Genomic DNA, 26,292 nt, shown 5'->3' on the forward strand with positions numbered 1-26,292 from the left:
GTAAGAACTCACTAGAAAGGTTCAATCAATCCAAACAAGCAGTAAGCAAAGCTGTTATCTCTCAAATTGTGTTTGTAGAAAAAAAGCACAGGAGGAAAGAGAAACAGCCTTACTCTATGAAATTCCCCAAACTATTTCATTAGTACCTCTGCTTTAAATTGATAAAAATTTAATGCAGCTTGCAAAACTGTCGTTTTTGGGGGAGAACATTGACACCCATGAGAAACAACTATATTTCTTCAGATGGTGTCATAAGATGGTGTGTCATAAGTCACTTTGATTTTTTTTTAATGGCTTATCTCACTAAGAACAGTAAAATTTCCTGGACAAAATGGCCAAAAGGTATATTGACTTTTGTTCTCATGGCTGAATCCAGCCCATGCCAGAATGAATCTTCCTTCAGTGAAAATGTCAATGAAATGAAGTCCAAGATTTTACAGATCCTCCAGACTTCAGTGCCATCCTACACACCCTCAGGATCTTCGGAGAAGTGGTGGCAGGCCCATCTGTAGCAGAGTGTTTTCAACTTTTCATTTTTAATGCTTATAGATTACTTTCACTCTCAAAATAAACTGCAGCCATTTCACTAAATCAAGCCTCATCAAAGAATACATTTGCTCTGACTCTAAATTTGGACTCTGTCCAACACAGTAGAGCTGTGACAGAATTTACTTGTAATAGTTAACATGTATTTTGGTGCATTGTGCTTCTTTCTTACTGATACCCCATATCAGTTTCATAAAAGACTGCAACTGAAATAAATAATGTGGGGAAGTCTTTAAATTTTTTAAAACCTGAACCTGTGTTTTAAAAAAGATCCAGCATGCTTAATGAATTCATACCTAAAAGTGCTAAAAAGCATTGTGGAGATTGAGCTGAACCAGCAGGTGGGAGTATTCAGCCTAGAATTTGATGTAGTTTGATACCCAATACTCTCATGCTCTAATGGTAGCATCAAAACCATAAAGCTTCTGGAAATCAGTGAATAGAATATGATCCATTTACCATTTTGAAAAAGGCAATGATCATGGAGATGAAGGCCTCCTCTGTTTATATTTAATATGCAGCTGGTTTGGTTTTGCATATTAGGCAGTATTGGCTTCAGGCAGGTTCAACTCCTTAATTCCTGTTGTCAGAATCTGTTCGATCTGAGTATGGCTGTAATCCTGCCAACACTTACAAGGTGGTACATCTTGCTGAACTCTATGGAATTTATTGAGAACTCAAAGTAAACTATTCAGAATATGTATAGAACAAGCTGCAATCATATGTACAATTTCCTTGGGGAAGCATCACTGAGCACAGCAGTACTTATATTTGTGTAAATAAATACAGGTCATTGCTGTTACTTTTAACAGAAGAGACACTTTGATGTGTGTCGTGTGCAGATCCTTAGCATGCTATAAATAAACAAACACTATCTGTACAAACAGGCACAATTAATAAGTGTATTAGTTCTGTGTCTTCTTCATTGAATGAGGAAGTGTATACTAAAGATTGGGTTGTCTCATCCTGTCCCATCACATTCTTCTACAAGCAAACATGTATGTTCTGTCCTGCTCATTATGCTGGTGATTATAGAGTAAATTGGCCAGGTGCAAATTACGACAAGGGTCCTGTGTCTTTTTACTTGTTGTGTAGGACAGGAAAGTTCAGCAGGTGTAGATGACATTCCTTCCTCTTTATAGCTATTAAAGGTGCAGGAATCCTGTTTATTTTTGCATCTGGCCATCCTACTGGTCTGTTTATTTGTCTGGAAAATTAAAAAGAAAAGATAAGGGAAAGCTGACTGAACTGTGGACAACTGCAGGAAGTAAGAGGTGAGAGAAATGCCTAGTTGGGTAAAAAAGGCCATAGCAGTGACAGCATTAGAGGAAATTGTACAGGATGAGGCTATATATGAAATGGTGATGATGCTATGAATTCATACTGCCCGCCACAGAAATATCACTGCAAATTTGCAACAGATTACTAGGAAGCCTTTTTTTAGCTTTACAAATGTAGTTCCTAAGGGCGTTTACTGGCCACATGAACTAGATGAAACCATGAAATGAAAGAGTGAGACAAATGAAGCATCAGTGTACAAATTCCAATTGGTCAGGCCATGTGCTGTCAAGCAGCATTTGACATGAAATGAATCAAGGCAGGTGAGACAAAAGAGATCAAAGGGTAGTTCTCTGGGGGACCAAATGAGAAACATGGGCTTCATTCCATTGTGCAAATGCAGCCCAAGTAAACTTCATGATGAGACGCTGCACAGATAGATCAGCAAGGAGAGACTGTGTTTATTTTATAATGTGTGGCATTATAACAAACTAAATGTTTGTTTTTGAAATGGTGAAAAGAGGACCTTAGTCAAGGATTAAGAACATATGAATGTGGGGGGATGCTCCCCTAAAACCCAAGAAATAAATGAATGTCAGAATCTAGATAATATTTGGGATATTGATGGGAAAATACAAGCTGCACAGGGATTCTTGGGCTAGCCTATGCAAACCAGCTGGCTAGTTAAGTGCAGAGCCATTAAGAAACAACGGAGTGCCATTAAGGGTGTGCTGGGAAGAGCGAGAAGAACACAGGCCAGACCTCCATGAGGCGCTGGCAGAAGGAGGCTGCACTAAGAGACCGGGAACCATGTCTGACTGCTGTTTCAGACACAAGCTTGCTGAATCTATGAAAGATGCTCTTGGGATATAATGTTCTGCACCTCCTCCAGGTGTAAATATGGGTTAATAATATTCCTTTAAGACAGTAGCCTCCACTGTGCCTCAATCCTCCCAATGGAAACACAATCCTGGGTGAGCACCTGGGACCCCTGGAATCTCACACCCTTTGTGGAGATTGGGGTGGTGTGTAACAATATATTCATGGATTTCACTGGGTTAGAATAATGCTCCAAAATAGCCCAACACATCTGGATTAAAGACATGATAGAACCTCTGGAAAGAACTTAAAAGTCCAGAGTGCATGTCTGAGTACACTCAGTTTTCCCTCGCCTCTGTATCGGGAAACCCAAGAGGACATGATCACTTCCTCCCAAGGTTCCCAGCTGCTTCCACTTCAATGTTCAATTCCTCCCTGCTGGTGAGGACTAGAGTCTTCAGTGTTCGCTGCCAAACATTCTGTCAGCTTTTCTTGCTGAGACTTAAGTGCTTACTTTTACTACTAGAAGCTGAAATCTTGCCTGCGGCTGTATTTTTGGTTCATGAGTAATGCAATGCTTGTGTGAGCACCCCCATCCTGCCCTGCCTCCAAGTTGATTTAAGATTCAAAAAGGGCCTTGCAAGGATCATGCATACTCTCCAGGACAGTCTGCCTAAGGAAAACAGAATGTCTACCCAGTCTGCTTGCTGTTCCCTTAGGTATATCCTGCCAGCTTCCATATGACATTTTTCTCAAGTAGAACCTGCTCCTAGCAAAGCAACATTTTAAAAACTGCTTTCCACCCACTAACACTGCTCTAGGGCTTGTTGACATACTTCCCTGTGATACGATCAAGAACACAAGGCTTGCTGGGGATTTTATATGTACTTCTATACCCTTAAGAACGACTTGTAGATGCTAGTGAATATGTAAATGAGCCAAGGCTGCGAGTAAGTTATTTATTATGGATTTATATGCATTGTGCAATTGGCAGCTACATTTTATTGCAGCAGGAAACAAATCTCTCAGTCTCCTGCTGTTTGAAGGTTTGGGAAGATTTATTAAAAGTTTAAAGGGGGATTTCTGAATTGGATAGAACATATCAAACTAGTGTTAAACAAAACAAAAAAAAGTCCTCAAATATATATATAAAAAAGATGACTTACTGGCTTTGAATATTTGCATTTTGTATTCTATGTACAGTGGTACCTCGGGTTACATACGCTTCAGGTTACAGTCTCTGCTAACCCAGAAATAGTACCTAGGTTAAGAACTTTGCTTCAGGATGAGAACAGAAATTGTGCTCCGGCGGCGTGGCAGCAGCAGGAGGCCCCATTAGCTAAAGTGGTGCTTCAGGTTAAGAACAGTTTCAGGTTAAGAACAGACCTCCGGAACGAATTAAGTCCTTAATCCGAGGTACCACTGTACATATATCCACACATGGTTCACATGTGCAGCTGTTCTAATAATGCTGTTAAGGGAGGTGAGGTGAGGCTGAATGCTTGGGCCCTCTTCTAATAGCCAAGCTACCTTTCTGGGTGACAAGCCATTAAGGGGAACAAAGTAAGGGGCTCAGTGCAAGATGGCAAATGGGTGGGGGCTCCTCCCTCAATTCACAGGTAGTTAAAAAGACAAAGACAGAGTTGAGAGTGGAGAGTGAGTCATGTGAACTAGAAGCAACAGACTGGGAAGCCAGAGTGATGCTTGATTTCTGTTTGTATCCAAGGCTGTGGAGGAAGCAAGGCCCACTTGGGGTATTAATGCTATGAACCCCCTCCATCATAGGTTCAGGTTGTTGTTGTTTAGTCGTTTAGTCGTGTCTGACTCTTCATGACGCCATGGACCACGCCAGGCACTCCTGTCTTCCACTGCCTCCCGCAGTTTGGTCAGATTCATGTTTCTAGCTTCGAGAACATTGTCCAACCATCTCGTCCCCTGTCGTCCCTTCTTCTTGTGCCCTCCATCTTTCCCAACATCAGGGTCTTTTCCAGGGAGTCTTCTCTTCTCATGAGGTGGCCAAAGTATTAATGCTATGAACCCCTCCATCATAGGTTCAGGTTGTATATATGTGTAAATAAACCATATATCACAAAGGAAACACAAACCCTGGGTACACATCTGAAAGCCCGGAATCTCGCACTGCTTGGAGATTGTGATGGCACTCAACAATGCATATTTTTGAGATCATTTATTTTCCCTCCGGGTTCTATGACTTTGCCATCTGTTACTCAAGCTGAACTCCATGACTGTTGACTTGCTGCAGTGGCAGCATTTGTTCTGGGCACTGGCATGGGGGATATGGAGAGAGCTCCTAGACTATTGCTGGAGTAGCAGTTGTTGCCAGAGCAGTGGCCCATGTAGCAGCAGTAGCAAAGGAGTTGGATCTGATTGTGGGGTTGGAATTGCAAGTGTGTGTATGTTAGCATACACCTATGCCAGTCATAATTCCAAGCTGAGTCCAGGAAACTTCATCTAGCTCCCATCAGCCCCAGTCATCATGGACAATGGCAAGCTAGGGGATCCTTTTACTCTCCAGATGTTGATGAAGCATAGTCACCATCCCTGGCCATTGGCCATGCTTGCTGGTGCTGATGGGAGGGCCAAAAGGTCCCCATCCCAGGCATAGCCAATTGAAACTGGATTATGGAGAAGATCACGTCCACCCAAAGAGGAAAGAGAGTTGCTACACCAACCAAGAGCCAGGTATACTCCACTCACCTTTGTACTGATGAAGAGAGTGGTAGAAACCCAGGAAATGCCTATTGACTACAATTTGCTACTGACTAATGTAACAGATCTGGAAAAGCATGAAAAGAGAAGCATTTCCCCTTGATATTGCTAGCAAAATGCCATGGTGAATGGTACTGAATATGAAATAAACTATTTCAATTGTGTGGAATGACTGCTACCATAATACTCCATTATGTCTCCTGACACAAAAGACTTCATCCTTCTAAGGCTTCAAAACACATTAACCTCATTTTTGTGGGGGGTGCAGGGTGCAAAGCCACTCTGATAGCCATTTTAATCAAGTGGAAGCTAAGCATAGGGGCCCACTCAACCAGCAACTGAAATAATTCTGATTTCAAGGGAAAGCGTTGATCTGTATCACTGCATTCACTCAGCAAAGCAGCAATATTAAAATGGCTGAAAAAAGGGCACACTTTAATCAAAGTGATTTTCTTTTGACAGTCAAAAATATATTGTATTGCCTTAAGCAATATCTCTGACAAAATGTTTTCCTTTTAGATAAGATTTGATGTATGAGGAATAAAGAGCATCTTGGGGTTCTTTTGTTTTATTAACGGGAAAGAAAGTGAACAATTTTTTAGAGAAAAAACATTTGGAGCCTTTCAAGGAATCTCACATTTTAGGTTAGCATAAAATATATGCAGTTAAAATCTGAACCACATCACCAGTAGGTTTTAAATGGTCTATAGATCAACCCAAGTCAGTGTCAATGACTAGTCCATTGAGTCTAGACATTGTCTTTGTCTCCATTGTAATGGTGATAAGTGTTGTTCAAGGAATGGAGGAAACCACACTGACATTTTTATTACCCCCTGCATGCTTAGGGAGTGAGCTGGTTGCTTAGAGACTAATCTTGGGAACTGCAAATAACGGCAGATGGCATTATTCTAATCTAGAATGATATTGACAGAGGTCAATACTAGCCTTCGTTTGTGCGCCCTTCACTCTGTAAAATACTTGATTCTTAATTAACTTGGTTGAAGCATCATGTTTGTTTAGGCCAAACAGCATTTTATAATAGATGCATATAGATGGTGGGGGTGGACAATTCTATAGCACAAAGCTTATTTCTCACCATCCTACTTGGCTGCTGCTTATATTGTACCTCCACGGTTGGAGGCAGTATGTCTCTGAGCACCACTTGGCTCAGTGGGGAGAGTTTTGTTGCACCCAATTCCTGCTTGTGGGCTTCCCATAGACATCTGGCAGGCCACTGTGATAGCAGGATTTGGTGACTTCATTTTACCTCTTGCTCTGTGGTCACATATCAGACAACAGAAACATTCTCATACCTTCAAATCAAACATATAAATATTGGCAGATGCTATTTTCAGGTAATATCTAGTCTTCCCAGAGCTTTGAAAGCATATTGGTTCCCTCCCTCCCACCCACCCACCCAACAAAACCCTCTCTGGGTTGGTAATAAAATGCTGATTAGGAAGTAACAGATGACCATCATCCATGGCACACTGAAAACACAAATGCATTTGTAAAGTGAAGTGTTCCATAAAGCTGATCCCCCCCCCCGCCCTTTAAAGTGGCTATAAAAATGTTACGCTCTTATTCAGCATGTCTTCTTTAGCTCTGCAGCATTAAGTTAGACAAGACTAGAGGCAAAAACAAACCCAATTTTCCATGGGCAGAAGAAACTGGGGAATGTACTTTTATTTTAGTACTGGTAATAACCCATACAATACAAATTATGTAGCTTGACATTAAATCCCATGTTAAGTACACAATAGGGAGGTGTTAGGAGTAGAAGATGAGTTTTGTGCGTGTATGGGTTCAGGATTTTTCTGAATATGATGCATACCTCTACCTAATGCTACAAAATATTTACACACTATTCAAATGCAGAAACTTTCATCTGCAGGAAAACAGCCCTGGGCTTCCCACAGCAGAGAATTCAGAAGCTTGGGCACAATTGCTGAGAAGACCCTCATAGTTTCTGCTTGGCAATCTGTTCCACTTTAAGGGAGCAGAAAGGCATGGAGTGGGGCCTTAGATTAATATGTGAGTCATTAAGCAGGGTGATATTGGACAAGGCAGTTCGTCAGGTATCCTGGGCCTAGTGTTCCTCACTTTATGACTGCAGCTTCCAATGATGCCTTGTCTATAGCCCTAATCAGTCATTTGTCTTCTGGGATAGCTAAACACATGAGCAGGAAGAGCAAGCTCCACCCACTCTCCACCACTGTCTGCATTGCCCTCCACAAGTTGGAGAGTGATAATCTGCAGGGTTCTGCATCAAGCGAGGAGGCTAAATGACTAGAACAGGGTTTGTGTGAATTACAGATGAATCACAGATAAAAAGCCAGAGAATTAACATTTGTATTCTGGAACTCACAGCGCTTTTCAACTGAGTCTCTTCATATGTTTTGTCAATAAGTGTAGTGAAATCCAATTATGTATATTTATGTGTGGTCCATTTTAAGAGATCAGCAAATGTTCTTGCGTACTAACTGGGCTGTAGCAATAACAGGATATCTTCTATGTCTGTCTGTCACTTGGATTCATAGGTTAGTATCCTATCCTTATTGATGGCTTTTACAAAGACTTTGAGCCAGTTCTCATCAGTTCATCTGCAACCCAGTTGCCAGCTCCATTCTTGACAGCTGCCTTAGGTGCATTACTTAATTTCCTCACCCCGTTTCTCATGCCGTCTTTGATATGATGAAAAACATACTTTTGTAACAACATATTTTGATATACATCAGGATGGTGTAGCAAGTTTCTACTAATACAGGTGACCAGATGAAATGAAGCAAGGCATCCGTTAGGACACTTCTGCCTGCAGGCTAAAATTTGGTAAAACTTTTTTTAAAAAAGACTAAGTTGTGTTTGACACTAGAATACTACTACAAGAAGATCGAGCTCTAGAAGAGTCTGCTAAAAAGGAAAGTTGGAATTAATGGAGTCTAAAATTGATTTAGTAAACTAGCTCTTTGATGGAGTGGAAACTAGAACTGCAGAAAGAAAGATACAGCTAATTGAAGAACATAATTTAATTCTTGAAGCAGAGTGTGAAGCTCACCGAGGGGTAGATTGCAGCTTTAATTGAAGAAGGATTTGTATGTTTCTATGCATGTATGTTCCAGATCCTTTTAATGTGCTGTTTGTCCAATGATATGCAGAAAACAATTACTTTCAACAGTGAAAATCAAACACGACTATGCCACGAAGACAAATGCCCCCCCCCCCAACTCACTGGTAGTTAGAAAGACAAAGGCAAAGTTAAGAGTTGAGGTATGTGAGCTGGAAGCTGGAAGCAAAGCTGCAGGCTGGGAAGCCAGAGAGCGAGAGAGTCATGCTGCAGATAGCTGCAGAAGCAAGAACCTTTCATGCTAATGCTGTGAGCCCCTCCATCATAGGCACAGGTTGTAAAGGTAAAGGGACCCCTGACCATTAGGTCCAGTCGTGACCGACTCTGGGGTTCTGGCACTCGTCTCGCTTTATTGGCCAAGGGAGCCAGCGTACAGCTTCCGGGTCATGTGGCCAGCATGACTAAGCCGCTTCTGGCGAACCAGATCAGCACACGGAAACGCCGTTTACCTTCCCGCCAGAGCGGTACCTATTTATCTACTTGCACTTTGATGTGCTTTTGAACTGCTAGGTTGGCAGGAGCAGGGACCAAGCAACGGGAACTCACCCCGTCGTGGGGATTCGAACCGCGGACCTTCTGATCGGCAAGTCCTAGGCTCTGTGGTTTAACCCACAGCGCCACCCACGTCCTGGCACAGGTTGTACATATAAATAAACTATAAATCATAAAGACACCACAGTCTCCATTGTGCCTCATTCCAAAGGAAACATGAACCCTGGGTAAGAGCCTAGAATGCCTGGAATCCCAAAATGCTCAGAGATCAAGGTGCTGTGCAACAGTTTGTTGAGTTCATCTCTTCCACTTTCTATTCTATAGTAGTAGCAGGGCTGGCCTGAGATATTTTGGCACCTGAAGTGAACCGCAAAAACACCCCCCTGAACCAGGGAATAAGGGGTGAGTGAAGATCTACAACAGGAACAAGGGGGGAAATAAAGATCTGCATCAGAATCTGCTGTCGCTCTGGATCCTGTTGCCCCAACCTTCCTTGTGGGTGGACCGGCTCTGGTAAGCAGCATCCGTACATGCACACAGAGGGTCAAAAGCAGCTGTCATTGTTTATTAGATTTCTTACTGAGGTCCTAATGCTGCTTACAACAGCAAAAACAGTACAAATAAAATAAGTACAAATAAAACCAACCTACCATGCCCAACAACCAGCAGTTTAGACCCCATGCTATACTATCCTTTGCTTCTCTATACAGTGGTACCTCGGGTTAAGTACTCAATTCATTCCGGAGGTCCGTTCTTAACCTGAAACTGTTCTTAACCTGAAGCACCACTTTAGCTAATGGGGCCTCCTGCTGCCGCCGCGCCACCGGAGCACGATTTCTGTTCTTATCCTGAAGCAAAGTTCTTAACCCGAGGTACTATTTCTGGGTTAGCGAAGTCTGTAACCTGAAGCGTATGTAACCTGAAGCGTATGTAACCCGAGGTACCACTGTATAACTGGTTAAGAGGAGCTCTTCTGTTTAAGTGAATGCAAGGGTAGCATCCAAAACAGCAGCATTTCCGAAACAGACAATCAGGCAATTAAGCATCTCTCAGGAAGTTAGTTACCATGGAGAGCAAAACACTGTCACCGCCAACTGCGTTCTCTGAACCTACCTGCTAGAAGCTAATCAGAATGAAGCAGAAAGCCATGTTAATTAGAAAACAAATTATCTAAACCCTGCCAATCAAGTCAGATGTAATGAAAACTGCAGTACATTTGCGGAAGTGTAACACTCAGAAAGTTAAATGGACTCTGCAATGTACTTAAGCATCCAGACCACATAATTTTACCTGCACAGATATGTAACCATTTCCAAAAGGGGTAGCGACATAGCGTCTTGCAGCAAAAGTGACTGGTGGCACCTGAAAGACAAACAAATTTATTATGACGTATGCTTTTGTGGTGTACAGTCTACTTCTCACAAACAATCTATTAGAGGAGAGAAAAATGACAGAACACTACTTGTTGTCAATTACAAGTCAAAATTAGATTATTTGTTTATTACTTACTTACTTCCTTACTTACTTACTTCCTTACTTACTTATTTCCTTATAACCTGCCCATCTGGCCGGGCCTCCCCAGCCACTCTGGGTGGCTCCTAACAGAATATTAAAAACACAAAAAATCAAACATTAAAAACTTCCCTAAACACTATATTCCCTAAATCACTATATGTTCAGTTTTCTACAGCCCATCCCAGACAATTACATTTCCCTCTTCCAAGCCTTGGATGGAAGGCCTGTAGTTGCTTACAAAGAGCTTCACACAACCTAAAACCAGTGGAGGTTGGTACATTGGGGCTGCTCCAACAACCTCCACCTGTCCTTAATCAACCTACACCTGCCTGCCTTCTTTCTTCTATAACCAGTCAGCTTCCTCCTCTTCCTCCTCAGTATTGCACTTGTAGAATGGGGACAAAGCTAGAATTTCCAAACTCTTCCTCTCATTGGCTCTAGCTCCACCTACTGTTAGGTTTCCTGCCTTCCACCCCATCATTCCCAATGGGCACCAGCCACCACTGCTTAAAACAGCTACTCAGCAACAATGACAGGGATATCTACACAGGGAGCAGACCCTGGGGCAGACTGATGCCACCAACTCCATCCACAGCAGTATTACAGGACCCGGTAATGTCATCCACCCCACCAGTGGTTCATTTACCAGCTCATCTTCCAAAGGGACATAAGTGATCACCCACCATCACTGCCCTTCTGCATTCTACATGGAAAAGAATAATGGAAACAAATCTGTCGTTGGACGTGGCCCGTGGGGAATACTTCAGCCTCCCAGGACACTTTGTAATTGGCCATCCTTAATCAAAGGAACTTCAGAGGAGGGTACAACATAAAACCACTGGATACATCAAGAGGTTCAGTGCTACCACTTGTGGACTCAGTTGGCACAACTGATTTTTATCATGTTTGCTTACCAGTGCCAGGATGTGTGTTAGCACCTAGTTTTTTTGTGAATGGCCACCGTTAGTAAGGTGATTTATCACCACCTGTACATGTCATATCTTTCTGACCTCACTGTTTATAATTCACCACACACACACACACACACACACACACAATGCACACACAAGCAAAATCATGTATGTGTGAAGTGACCTGTAGTCCACAAAAGCTTACATCACAACACATTTTTAATTTTTAAAGTGTCACAAGACTCCTTGTTGTTTTTGCACATATGTTTTTAAAAAAGTGAGCCCATGGCATTGGTTCTCTGTTTATAATGGAATCTCAACTAGAGAATGACCACAAAGAGGTAAATCATTTTGGCTGATTTGGTCAATCGTTTTGCTAATACACAGGGCTTCTTGGGGGAATATGTAGACTGTAGAGTTAATGAACTAGTCCAAAATAATAGGTGATCTGTGGTTTGAAATTCTGGAGGCGACACACTGCCTCCCACATACCACCTACTGTAAACAGTGCTCCTGCCAGTTGGGTAGTGCTGCCATGCAGGAAAGGTTTAGACACAATGGGACTTTCGGGTCATCTAGTTCTCTGATTCTAGGATTTTAACTTTGGTAATCTTTAATGCAGCTTTGCAATTTTTTTAGTAGCTTATGATGACAACTGTAGCATAGCAAATCTATACATGGCCCAAGGACACAGATTTTCATAAACATCTGCTTAAGCATTTTACATTGTGCTGAGGGATTAGCCTCCCCCCCTTTTTTCCTCTGGAGGCCAAATTACAGTTTATGTTTCCAAGACAGAGTTGTTTAAGGATCTTCAGGAAAACCGGAGAGAGCAAACAAATATAATTTCAGTATTTAATGAATAGGTAATTGATTTCATTGCAATTACTTAAATTGTGCTCATTCTAGTATGTGAATCATCAGCAAAGTCCTAAAAGCTTGCTGAACCACTTTCACAAATTTCAGGACCAAAACATTATAGGATGAAGACTCAAACCTATTGGGCCTTGTATTATAGTTTTAAGATGTTGGACTGGGTAATTTGCATTCCCCTCCCCCTACAAAGTTGTGCTGATTTATATATTAATGATGTGCTTACTTATGGAGACAATGGTTATTTGCAATTGTTTCTATTGTTGTTGTTTTGGATTGGCATACCTATTGTTTATTGATATGTTGTGAGCTGTTTTGAACACAAACTTGTAGAAAAGCAACATGCAAACAAACAACACCTGGATTGCCAGTAGTACATGTGAAAAGGATATTTAAATGTCTTTAAAGATGGCTTGGATGAAGGAACAGACGGGAGGCTCATCAAATTTGCAAATGACACCAAACTGGGAGGGGGTAGATAATACCTTAGAAGACAGAATTTGGATTCAAGATGACCTTAACAAATTAGAGAACTTGGCCCAATCTAACAATATGAATTTCAATAGGGACGAATGTAAGGTTCTACACTTAGGTAGGAATGCACATATACAAGATGGGGGCCACCAGGCTTGCCAGTAGAACAAAAGGATCTAGGGGTCTTAGTAGACCACAAGCTTAACATGAGTGTGATGCAGCAGCAAAACAAAGCTAATGCTATTCTAGGCTGCATCAACAGAAGTATAGTGTCAAGGGAAGTAATAGTCCGACTCTATTCTGCCTTGGTCAGACCACATCCGGAGTACTGTGTCCAGTTCTGGGTACCACAATTTGATGCTAAAGTTCCATTTCAATGATGCTTGCTGTGTTGCTGACATATGTGGGCCCTTGACATGCATGTGGTCCTTAGACATGACTCACACTCCATGTGCACATCTGGGCTGGGCTGGGCATACTCCAAAGAGGTTCCTATGATGCTTCTGGGCTTGTATGTCATGAGTATTTATATAAGGTTCCATCAGTCAACAAGTGATGGACATGTATTTCAGAAACAGCTACAGTTCTACCTTAGACACCACTAACTACAAGCTTGCTTCCCCCAAGAGTATCTGTTTTAATATTGACACTTGAGCACCAAGTCATAAAACCGACATTTGGGAAGGAAATATTACTTCTCTTCTATGCACCCTACCCTTCCTATCTGAACTCTGTGAAGGAGGCTAGATTGAGCAACTGTAACTTGCCCAAGGCCACCCACTGGATTTCATAACTGAACGGAAATAATAGTAGAGCCATGACACCATATTGGTTCCAGTGAATCTGGCATGTACTGTGTCGAAGAATGATGCAGACATTTAGTATTCTACTAAAATAGCAGTTAGGCCTGTTTTGCTACCTAGAGCCTATTGATTTCTTTAAAACTATATCAATATAAATGGCTTGTGAACCACCCCTTAAATTTCCTAGGATTTACCGGTATATACCCATGGATATTACAGATATCCTCAGAGGTAAATCCCCCCCCTCGTTGTCCCTATAGCATGCAGGGAAAATATTTATGCTATCATCTGTATCCCGAAATAATAAAAAAGAAGGGTTCAGGGTTTGTTGTAAACCACTCTGATGTTTTTACTATAGCATTCCCTGTCAGTAATTACCTGGACCACTGAATTAGCATGTCCCTTGATATCCCCCATACATTCCCCCACAAAACTCTGTTTGCTAGTGTGCGTTGAATAATGAAATTTATCTGTTTAATTATTGCAAGCCAGAAGAAGTTGGTATTGTGATAGGAAAACATAATTTTAAAAACATGTCCTTTATTTTTTTACCAATTAGATGCACAGATAAAAGTGAAGACTGTGTTCTCTAGCCTATTTATATAACCATAAAAATGATTTCAAATCACAAAGGCTAATCTAAAGTTGATATTATATGGATTTTTTTTGGTATCCAGCAAGTCACCATGTAAGAACAAATGCATGATGTCGTTCTACAGTTGGGGAAAGGTAGGCTATAAAGGTATGAAGATAACGAAATAATTTAAAAAATGGGCTGCTTGTCAGTTGGAGGCCTTGAGGCATTTTTTTTTGTACCTTTCAAATTTTGCAGTTCCATGCCTGACTTTTGTGGAGATCTGAATTAAGAAATAAGAAAAAGGAGTACTGAGCTTTAAACATTATCTCCCCTGCACCCCATTTAAGAAAGTTTTTGGGTGTGTTTCATTTTGTTTTACAATATTATTTTTAAAACTTAAATGTCATTTATTTGTGGTTGGAATTCCATGCTACTCAAACTGGAAAAGGTAGAAACAAAATATTGTGCTGCTTCTGGGATTAGTGATAATATTGATTTAAAAAGTCTCAGAGACCCACACCAAAAAAGGTCAAAGTACTAAATTGCCATTTCTGCCTTTGTAAATCTTTAGAAATTCTACACAGTTAAATCTAAAGCCTTTTGCAAATGCCTCTCTTTAGTTCCTCAGCAGCAGATGGATTTGCAGATGACCCATATTAATTTATGATTTAATGTCTCCTGATAGGGAATCATTGCATGCTGTTGGGACTCACTGCAGTAGTAATGCCTTTTGCTACGGTAAATGTCCTTAAAAGCAGGATCCGGATCAATGCCAATCTTATATTCAAGTATCAGTGATTATTAATGGATAAATTATTTTGCCAAAGTGCTTTAAGTATTAACTAAAATGGAAGCAGATAAATTTCATTTGGGATTTTGGCCCCCTTTTTGTTCAACATCTATATAAACTCCCCAATAGACCACCTACAAGGAGCGGATACACACGCCCCAAAATTAGCAGACAAAAAACTGCCTATCCTACTCTATGCAGACGATGCGGTTATATTGTCCCAGACTCAGATGGACCTCAAAAGAGCTCTTAACAGCTTATCCCAATATTGTAGAGAAGAGAAACTAGCAGTGAACTACCAAAAAACAAAAATCATGGTTTTCTCTAACAAAAGGAAAATATACAGATGGAATTTAGACAATCAGGAGATTGAACAAGTGACATGCTTTAAATATCTAGGAGTGATATTCCAAGCATCAAGGAAGAAGACTGCCCACATAAACTACAGCTCCTTTACAGCTCAAAAAAGTACAACGGCAATCCTAAGATTCCATCGTACAATGGGAGGAAATTTCATTCCTGCTACAATTAAACTATTCGTTGCAAAACCAACAGCACAAATCCTATACGGCGCACCACTCGTCTCCCTCTTTAATCTAGACCCATATGAGAAGATACAATCAGGTTTCCTTAGATCACTCCTGCAAACACCTAAATGTGTCCCAAACGCCGCCCTACGACTGGAAGCGGGCTTATACAGCATTAAAGCCAAAGTATGGATAAGAACCTTATGCACTTGGCTAAGACTTAACAACTCGCCGGTTGGACTACTTTCCCTGATGCTTCTTGACAAATTCCAATCTAGCTGGTTGAAGGGCATTCTCAGAAAACTGGCCACATATGGTCTCTCCCCAGAGTATTTATTAAGTTTAGAAGGGGGAAGGGCCAAGAACATAATCAAAGAAAGACTCAGGGACATTGAAACCCAAAATGACTTTAACCAACTTCCGATAACTTATAAACTTCTATACAATTCCCAAAGGCCCAATCTAGCGAACTATCTCAAAGTTCTAGACAACGCTAAACACCGATGGGCATTTTCCAGGGCCTGCTTTAACGCTCTCCCTTCAGCTCTTCTAGAGGGAAGATACAATAAAATACCGATCGAACAAAGATTATGTCCCTGTAACAGCAATGAAATCGAAACCATTGGGCATGTCATCTTATACTGCCCATTATATCGAGACTCAAGAAAAGAGCTGATCGAACCAATTCTGAGGAAAATACCTCGTAGTACAGACGACACCTATATCAGACACCTCTTAGCTGACAAAGAGCCCGAAATTAACAGGTCCGTGGCAAAGTACTGTTACATTGCAACAAGAATAAGACGAGCAATGATGTCTACAAAGGAGTTCAAACTGTAAACATTGAAAGAACGATAATAAACAGTAGCGACTCCTGAATTGAATTTTAAAAACTTAAAACTCGAAACATGGTCATAAATATAAGCACCAATTCTGAGAATTGGCCATATTTTTACTGCTACTTGTAGCACAATACTACTCTTAATGTCATATTTTATAAATTGCTTCCTGGTCACTGACCGTATTAAAGATAAAGACATTTGATTTTCATTTGGGAGTTTCTTTTTATGTTGCAGGGGGGAAATGATTAAAAAATAAACAAGTACGTTTTTAAATAAAATCCTTATTTCATATACTGCACTGTATGAGTTATTGGTTGTAGCCCAATCTGCACTATGCATTTAAAGCAGTAAAATACCTGAGTTCTATGGGAAAAGGGATTTATTAAAAACACTCTGGGAATCATAGCTTTGTGAGGGGAATAGACGTCTCTTAACAACTGAGATTACAAAATATTTGTGCACAATCTTTTCCTTTATCTGTCCAAGGGATGTGGAAACTGTGACCCTCCAGATGTTGTTGGATTCCAGCTCCCATCAGTCCCAGCCAGCATCATCAATGGTTAAGGCTGATGGGAATTGTAGTCTAGCAACTTCCAGAGGGCCACTGATTCCCCATCCCAACCTACCCTATGCAGAATAAACATGCAGAGACGCACTTGAGCCTCGCGACTGTTGCAGTGTGTGTGGAAGGAACCCAACCTGAGCAGAGTTCATAGCCCTTATTCGCATGATCTCCACAGGCTCCATCCCATACTTCAATAGGATGCAGTTACACTCCAGACAGTTATATTAGCTTGCATAGTTTCTATTTTGAATGCTGGAACCAAAAAATCTCTTGGGTTGTCTGCCTATCACCTATCTTCTCAACCTCAGCATTAAGTGTGGTGTTAGAACCTTTGAAATAAGTTCCTTCTTAACTCATAAGAACATAAGAATAGACTTCTGGGTTGAGTCCAGTGGCCCATTTAGTCCAGGATCTTGTTCTCACAGTGAACAGCCAGATGGTAAATTAAGTTTAAAGTCCTCATGGTCTCCATAATGGGGTCGTTTAACTGGAAACAGGAAGCTGCCTTATACTGAATCAGACCATTAAGTCCATATAGGTAGCTCAGTATTGTCAGCACTGGGTGACAAAGCCGATACGCTATCACTGAGATATGGCCTTTCCTTCACCTGGGCTTCAGTCCAACTTTAGGGTTGCAATGAGGCTGATGTGAGGGCAAGGAGGAGATACTATTAGCCGGCAACCGCAATCCTCCTTAAAAGAATTGGATATAATAAATATGCTCCTCAGTATTCAAGCTTTTGTCCTCTGTTTTTCTTTAACTAACAGAACCCCCAAATCATGTTTATATTTATATATCTGCAATACAATCTCTTTAAAGATATACAAACATGCCCCATCCCCTGTATTGCTCGACTTCATGTAATAGCAAAAGAAGTCTCTCTCTCTCTCCCCCCCCCCCCGTGTTTTCCACATGAGGACGTTCAGATCCAGAAATAATGACTTTGACTTTAGCCAGACCCCTACAGGTGGCAGATAACAAGAAAGGTGGGCCTGATTGAAGAAGACAAGTGTGGGCCGCCAGGGTCACATTCCAAATGGTCTTTAGGGGATAAAACTGAAAAGAATTTAAAGCCATCACTAGACAAGATTTCAGTGACACAGAATCTTAATGAATTTGATTTCTATCAGCCTGGTTTTTCCTCCACTAGAATATAGCTTTAAATAACAAAAGGGCAGAGGGCCAGTTGCCTTATGTTCGCTGGGTCATGAGGCCTTCTTTCTGCACACAATTATCAGCAGCAAGCATTTTGTGCCAGTCCCCCCTTCCTCAAGAGCTTGAGAACTGAGGGAAAGGAAAGGTTTCTTTTCTCACAAAGGAATTGGTTGAAAGCCTTGTTCTCTGAGATGGTAGGTGAAATGTTTGTTCGTGCCACACCCTACACCAGGAGTCGCCAACCTTTTCAGATCAGCAGGCACATTTTACAGTTTTGAGAGAGTGCTGGAGCTGCCAGTCACAAAATAGCTGCTGCTATGGAGGTGCATGTCGTAACACAAAATGGCTGTCAAAAGGAGAGAGGCAGTCCTGCCTTCCCCTGACAAACATACCATGGGAGGTCAGCTATGTCCTGATAGTCCTGAATGTGGAGGGCACTGCCATTTTAGTTTTAATTTCAGTATTGTTTTTATTGCATTTAATACTGTGATTTTAATTCTTATGAAAGGTGCCTTGGACAGTGGTAAGGCAGGCTACATTTAAAAAACAAAAAAACAAAAAACCCCCAAGAGATAGATTATTATTATCATATGTGTGCAACCTTTTGAAAAACAAGTGCAAAAGTTTGATGTAATCAAAGCCACATACTGAAAGACGTGGCTTGAATCCAGGTTCCTCCAGCCTGAACCACACTTAATATGAACTGGGGGAAAAGTACAGTGGTGCCCCGCAAGACGAATGCCTCGCAAGACGGAAAACTCGCTAGACGAAAGAGTTTTCCGTTTTGGAGGTGCTTCACAAAACGAATTTCCTATGGGCTTGCTTCGCAAGACGACAATGTCTTGCGAGTTCCTGCTGGTTTTTTCCCCTCCCCCCTTTTTCTAAGCCGCTAAGCCGCTTATCAGCTGATCCGATCAGCAGATAAGCCGCTAAAAGCCGCTAAAAGCCGCTAAAAGCCGCTAATAGCGCTAATCCGCTAATCCGTCAATGGGCTTGCTTCGCAAGATGAAAAAACCGCTAGACGAAGAGAATCACAGAACGGATTCTTTTCGTCTTGCGAGGCACCACTGTAATCATTCCATGCTTGCCTCCTGCTGAAAACAAAAAGGGCTACTATGTGTGCATGTCAGCCACTTCTGTACCTCAATAGCGAAAGGCACATAATTTCTCCTTTCTTTTCCTCTCTTCTCCCTTTAGCCATGAGCACTGATAGATAAGATCTGTCTACTTGCAAAATCGCTTTAGTTGCTTGCTAGCTACCCCCTCAATCTCTGCACACACATGACACTTAATTACCTTTAATTATTTTTGTTACGTTTACAGTTAGAGCAGCTGGGAGGCACTCATTTTTCCTTTGCTCAAGTTCAAAAAATGCCTAGCTTGTGGATAGCTGCATATTTTTTTAAAAAAAACACACAAAAGATGTCGTGAAGAATGAACACGGTGGAAAATGAACACACCAGTATTTCCCCAGAGGTAAAATAAATCCAGTAATAATCTTCCAGAGGTTCACTAATCAAACACCGACATCTTTTTCTTTTGCAATAACTATAACAAAGAAAGTGATTGTTAGTCCTATGGCACACTTCCGAACACCTGGACTCTGAAAGAAAGAGCTGAGCCTCCAAGAATGTAAAACAACAAGGAACACAAATATGACAAGATTGCTGAGGCGGTAGATGCGCAGAAGGTAAGACTAAACAACAAAGGAGTGAGGAGCCGAGTAGCTTCAACCCTGCTGTTGTGTGCTACTCCCTGATGTCTACACACACAGCATGAACATGAGGCCCCCTTGAGGGATGATGGCTGTAGAAGCAGACACCAAGACACACCATGTGCAACGTCCAGGACAGAGCCATTCAATATAGCCCTGCTTCTTGCGCCCATGTTCAACAAGGGGTTGGACAACACTCAAATAGGGCTTAAATCTGTCAATAAATGGGATTGCTAATTCCTGACATTGGGCAGGGCTCAGAGAAGGCCCTTCATTTTTGTACATGTGGGGCCTCCGCATTCCCTCTCCAGCTGAAGCTTCCTAGTTCTGCTTCCTTCCATCTGTTGTCTTCAGCCTTGGGTCCCCAGATTTTGTGGAATGACAACTCCAATTTAGCCAAAGGCCATGGATGGTGGAAATGGTAGCCCAACAACATCTGGGGACCCACGATTGAAGAACACTGCTGTAGGGGATCCCTTGACCCTTGAGAATGGCTTTTTAGGAGATGTACTGGGATACAGTGGAATGGAGAAGGTGAAAAAGATCCATTGCATGGGCATAACTCTGTCTGCAATTTTCTGGATTCCCTCCATTAGAAATGTGTTCATGGATGCATTTGATATACTAGTCTGTACTAGAATAGCAGATTGTGACCAGGGATTAAACTCCAGTTGGTGTAGAAACAGCTTCTCTGTGGCTTTTCACATTGGCCCAGTAATCTCAAGACAAGGTGGGTGGGGGTGGTGATGATCGTGAATGGTGTAGTGTTCATCTCAGTTGAATTTACTTAAGTGCAGGGCTTTTTCTCATTCAGAACTCACTGGAACTCAGTTCCAGCACCATTGCCCTTACAAGGGTGCCTAACATGGTAAGTTCTGGCACCTCTTTTTATAGAATAGCATTGCAGGTGTTTCAGTTCAATTTCATTACAAATTGCACATCTGAAAAATAATAATACTTAGGCTGGGTCCAGATTAAGTAGGCAGGATTCATTTCCCAAATAAGCCAGTAAGATTTAAGCCACACCTAACTGATTCAATGGATTTCAACAGTACTTAATTCAGTCTGGATCCATCCTATGGTGTTTACATTCTGGATGTTTTTGCAGTATTACTAGCAAAGTCTAAGTCAAACTTTCTTTTTCTAAATTCTGTCTTGATTGGTTTATACTTCTTTTTCTTTTTTTTGAGAAAAAGGAAGAGAGAAATAACAATTAAAACTTTAACTTGATTCATTTTTTCTAGTACAAATAGCTTCTCATTGAAAGGAACTTCTGTCTCAATGATTCATTAGAGGTAACCACCCATATCTTAGTTCATCAAAAGTTCATTACATTCCAATCTCTTTAAAATGCTGAGTCAGAGGAACATGATAATGGAAGAAGCCTAGAAAATAATATATCCAAAAACTGAGTACAGTTGTAAACGTCTTATGTAGGGGTTGTAGTGCTCTTTATTTCTTTCCTATAACTTTGACAATTGACATATTTTATAATCAAGAATGCAGATGTACTTAGTTTTCTCTTTGCATTCAGACACCTGAAAATTTCATTTTCGGGACCAATACTAGGTCAGTTGTTCTATTTAAGGAAATTCGGTGGCTCCAAATCTTTGCATCTTCTGTGCTCACGTTGGAAGCCTAGAGGTATTTGGAAGCAAATCTGCACTTCTCAATCTTAAGTGCAAAACTGAGCTATGGCTTAGAGACCAAGCGATGATGATAGCTGAGGTCTGGTCTCCCATAGTCCAGTCTTCCCTGAGTTTAGCATCTGCACCAGCCTGCACTAAAGGCCTTTGCAGATGATCAAAACTAATTTTAAAAATTCATTAAACACCATTTGCAGTTCACTGTTGGGCTTTAAACATTAAACAGCACTAGCTCAGATCAAGCGCTAGTAGTGTAAGATGCTGGGTTTTCTCAATGATTAACTATTGCAGATTTGAGATATGATTTCTCTTAGATGAGGGACCTTAGACCTGGGGGCTGAATATAGCCTTCCAGCCCTTTCCATCTAGCCCTCAGCTCTCTCCTCAGGACACCCCTCTCCCACTTCCCTACTTCAAACCATCCTTTAGGGCGGGATTTCCCAAACCTGGGTCTCCAGCTGTTTGTGGAGTATAAGTTCCATTATTCCTGGCTAACAGGACCGGTGGTCAGGGATGAAGGAAGTTGTAGTTCAACAACAGCTGGTGAACCATGTTTGGGAAGCCCTGCTTTAGGGCTTTTATTTCCTTTTCTGGAATGTGTCCTTCAACTTTAATAACACTTTTCTGGAGGGAGAATAAAGACTTCAGTGTGCCACTTTATCATGAGATGACTGGAAAATGGAGTTATGATATCATCTCTGAAATTAAATATATACATGCATGCTGAATCAAAAAGTCCATGGAAATAACGATTTCCCCTCTCACATGTGCTGTTGCCGCAGGAGAAGATTGAAAGCTGTTTTAACATTCTTGTCTTAACACCAGGCTAGTCTACAAATCTGTACATTGTGCGATATTTCATTTGATTGGGAAGAACAATGAATATTCAGAAGTTAACCCTCTTAGTTTTATTGCACCTCTCTTTTCCCCCATCTGGCCATTACCTTATCTGCTTTGAATAGAAAGCTTAATTGTTGCCAAGGTTGCTTCACTTTCTCTTAAACCGTAGCTTTGCCTGACTCAAAAATTCCAGTCACTACGAAGTTTGTAGCAAAAGGCCAATTAACTAATTTCACCAGCCTACTGAAAGGAGTAGACTTTTTCTAATGAAAGCTGTTTAGCAAACGTAAGGCTATATAGTAAAGTTTCATAAGAACATAAGAGGGTGCCTTCTGGATCAGCCCAAGGCCATCTAAATTTGCAGTCTTCACCACATTGCAAGTGGGGAGAGCGCTATTTCACTCAGTCTGCCATGTAGACTTTCCATAACCATCAAGCTAGCCGTGAGGACAGGATGCTGTACTAAATGAGTCTTTGATATGATCCAGCAGGACCTTTATGGCAGCAAATTACTGCTTCAAATACGCGCTGTGTGTCTCTCCTGAATTTTCCTCCATTCAGTTTCATCAGATGACCCCAAATCCTAGTGTTATGGGGTGGGGGGGACTTCTCTGTCTACTTTCCACACACTGCGAAAGCTTGTCAGAACAAAAATGCCTTCAGTTGTGGGAGTCCTTGTAGCTTCCCTACATCTTCTGCTGCGAGTACAGATGCAATGATTTATTTTTTGCAAAGCTTTCCTGCAATTTCCTTATCCCCCTTATCTGATTTTTAAATGTATCTTTAATACTTTAAAAGCAGTGTGTGTGTGTGTGTGTGTGTGTGTGTGTGTGTGTGTTGGTCCTAATGTTTTTAGTGAAGGGCTTCTTATCCTCCTCCCCGCAAAAAATCTGTTCACATTTTTGCCTGAGCTAGGTTGCGTTTAGTTCTCATTTGAGTAAGAATTTCATTTTCTGACAGAAACCTTCTTGCATGCAATAGCTGCCTAGAATCTGCTTTTTAAGAATGCTGAAGTCTTCTTGGATATGGAAGATGTATTTCAGACTAGGAATCAAACTCCTAAACATGTTTTGTGGAATCCCCCACCCACCCACACAAAACCGTAAGTGTGATGATGGTCTGGAAATATATTATTGGCTTATGAAGTATCATCATTTCCAAAGACAGTCAAAGCTTTTTCTCAAACTATCCTCTTCCCTCCCTCTTATGGCCCCCAAATGGCTATAATATGGTATCTCGCTATCTTGTTAGTTTCTGCAGGACTGCATTTTGTGTGTGCAAGATGTACGTTTTTGCTGACCTGTTACAAAGACACCTGAGTAATGAGCCATGCAGTAAAACTTCCAGAAATCCTCTATAAATAGCATTTTCTAATTCAAGGGAGGATGTAACACTCTTCTCTTTTGTTCAGGCACATGATTTAAGAATACCAAAATGCACTATATAACCAGTTACCAAGTAGGGCTGGCAGATTTGGCAGTTCTCCAGCGACAGTACAAAATGTAGAGAGATTATCTTATTTGTGACACTACTCAACATCCACATCTTCTTGTTGTTGCTGCTGTGGTTGTTGCTATTTTACAAATTAGTTTTTTGTGACCATGCCCAAAGGTCACACAGGGCTCTTGTAGCACAGGAAGTTCAGAAACTGCTGTACAAATGGTTGAGAGAGCCTCCCATTTTAAGTTGTGTTTCATGGCAGTCCACATTCTATGGGCTATATTCATGGACCTAATCATGTCACCAAGAGTGGCCCATTAGGAGATTTCTCTATGGGTACCAAATGCACCGTCTTAAGCCCGTACTCTTTTGCTGCTTCTTGCAAGCTCTTAAAGTGCCCCCACAATCCTCTAAAACAGTAGAGTGGATTCTGGGACACCCTCTCATTTTGTACACAGGGTGACACAAAGCCTGTGATGACACAAACACATCAGTTATCCCTGCAAACACTTCCTCCTACAAATTTCTGGCAAAGAAAGCAGCTACCCTGTTACTGTTCAGGTTGCTGTATTTACAGTTTTCATTTGAATTCAACCCTTCAGCACCAGCATTCAGAGGAAAGCAAAGCAAATACCTCACAGCCTGTAATTTACCGGTACTCAAAATAATTTAACTATGCTTTCTGTACCCACAACACACTTATTCTGTGATTTCCAGTCTTTAGGAATATTTCAAAGGGGTTTCCTTTTTTCCATCTCTGGTTTAGTATCAGATCGTGGATGATGTCTTAATACTCAGCAGCTGCATTTTAATGCGAACCTACCAAATGTACAGGTCCCAAACTAATACACAAATCTAAACACTGCTCTCCTTTTAAATTCTAATTTCTCCAAACTTTGCAATGCAGTCTTTCAATCAAGGAACATGTGTAAAAATACATTATTGCAAAAGTGTATACAAAGATCTATACTAGAGAAAGGTACATACAAAAAATGTCTTCCGTTAGGGGGAAATGGCTTGAGAAATTCATATATTCTAGGCAAAATTTCATACAAAATGCAAATACTGAGAGAAATGAACCCCAAAAAACATGAATTTTCAGGCAGACTTTTAATGGATATTAATGAAAATGCAGACATATATTTCAATGGGGTGAACCAAATCTGATTGGAAAAAGGAGAAACTGAGAAAAAACAATGTTGACAGATTCACCCATCTTCAGCTCATTCACTTGTGCAGTGGTAATAGGTAAGATTTTTATGCTGTTGCCCAATGATAGCTGCTTGATAAGTGTACCACATATTTGTCACATTCACACTTCACATGTGTAGCAGTTAATTTAAAATATAGGCTTACATATAAAAATGTAATTTGTGAGTCAAACTACTATATTCCTATGACAAAATGTTTTGTTCTATTCTATTTTTATCCTACCCATCCTTTGAGGAGCTCATGGTTCCCCTCTCCACACTTTTATCCTCACAACACTGTGAGATAGGTTGGGCGGAGAGAGGCTGGGCAGGAATTTGAACCAGAGTCTCCCTGGTCCTATGTAATCCCTGATTATTGGACTACAAATCCCATCAGCCCAAGATATCATGGCCAATAGTCAGGGATGATAGGAGTTGTAGTCCAACAACATCTGGAAGTCCAGAGTTTCCCTATCCCTGCTCTTTACTTTGCTGGCTTCCAAAATAGGAATTTTGACTGAGGTAACAGATAAACAGATATCATTTTATTTTTATTTTTGACATGATTAGGCTAGCGTAGATTATAATGATTTTGATCCACCCTTCCATTTAATTTTCCTGATTTCATTACAGCAGAGCAGTTTTCTAATATAGATGCAGTATCCACGGCCATGCCCTTTTGCTTGTTTGCGTGACTCTTTTTGAAAAATGGTTCCTGCCTTCTGAGAATGCTTAGAGAAATGGCAAAAGTTTTAGGAGACCAGTGAGAAGAATAAATTCATTTCCTTCTAGGGTAGCTACCTGCAGGGTAGCAGAAAGCTTAAAATTTTTAGTTTTTAAGAATCCAGGGACCTGCACTTGTGTTACAGCAACACAGAGAATTGTTAGGATTTTAATGAAAACACCACAGTCAGCAAGTCTCTACAGGAGGCAAAGTGTGATGGCCTGGGATTCCAATTCAGAGGCTGAACCGGAGGAATCCCAGCCTGCACAGGAGTCCCCGCCTCCAGGGCCGGCTGAACTGGGGCAGGGCCTTGAGTCTGAAGCGTCTGCACCTGTGCCGGATCCTCAGGAGCAGGCACCAGGTGAATCCACTCTGGCTCCGGAGGTGGTTGAGGACTCAGTGCCTACAGGTGAGTCTCCCCCTGGGTCCAGTAACCCTTCAGCCTCTCCTGAACTGCAGAGGCTCAGGGCAGAGAGGCGAAGGGAACTGGTTTCTCCCAGGAGGAGTGCTCACCTTAAGGCCAGGGAGGGGGGTCTCCTGGGGGCCAGGACCGCCCCTGGCCTCAGAAAAGATAAAGGCCAGTCAGCTCGGTCCCAGGTTGCGGGAGCAACGTCGTCGTTGAGTACCTGCTCCTGCCCGGACCCAGACCTGACCTTCCAGTGTTCCTGTTCCCCGCCCGGCTTCCTGCTTCTGACGTTCCAGTGTTCCTGTCCCCG

At 41.5% G+C, this 26,292-nt stretch overlaps 1 long non-coding RNA gene across 6 annotated transcripts in view; it reads right to left on the reverse strand.

Annotated features, from left to right (window-relative positions):
- Positions 1-26,292, reverse strand: part of LOC309515654 — a 97,647-nt gene that overhangs the window by 32,363 nt on the left and 38,992 nt on the right. For all 6 annotated transcript variants that reach the window (XR_014212590.1, XR_014212591.1, XR_014212592.1 and 3 more), the window contains one exon: positions 10,280-10,351. This is a non-coding gene — a long non-coding RNA (uncharacterized lncRNA). The remainder of the gene's footprint in view (positions 1-10,279; positions 10,352-26,292) is intronic.

The sequence above is a fragment of the Podarcis vaucheri genome (genome assembly GCF_965113315.1).
Source record: "Podarcis vaucheri genome assembly, chromosome: 12".
In the NCBI taxonomy this organism is placed as follows: domain Eukaryota; kingdom Metazoa; phylum Chordata; class Lepidosauria; order Squamata; family Lacertidae; genus Podarcis; species Podarcis vaucheri.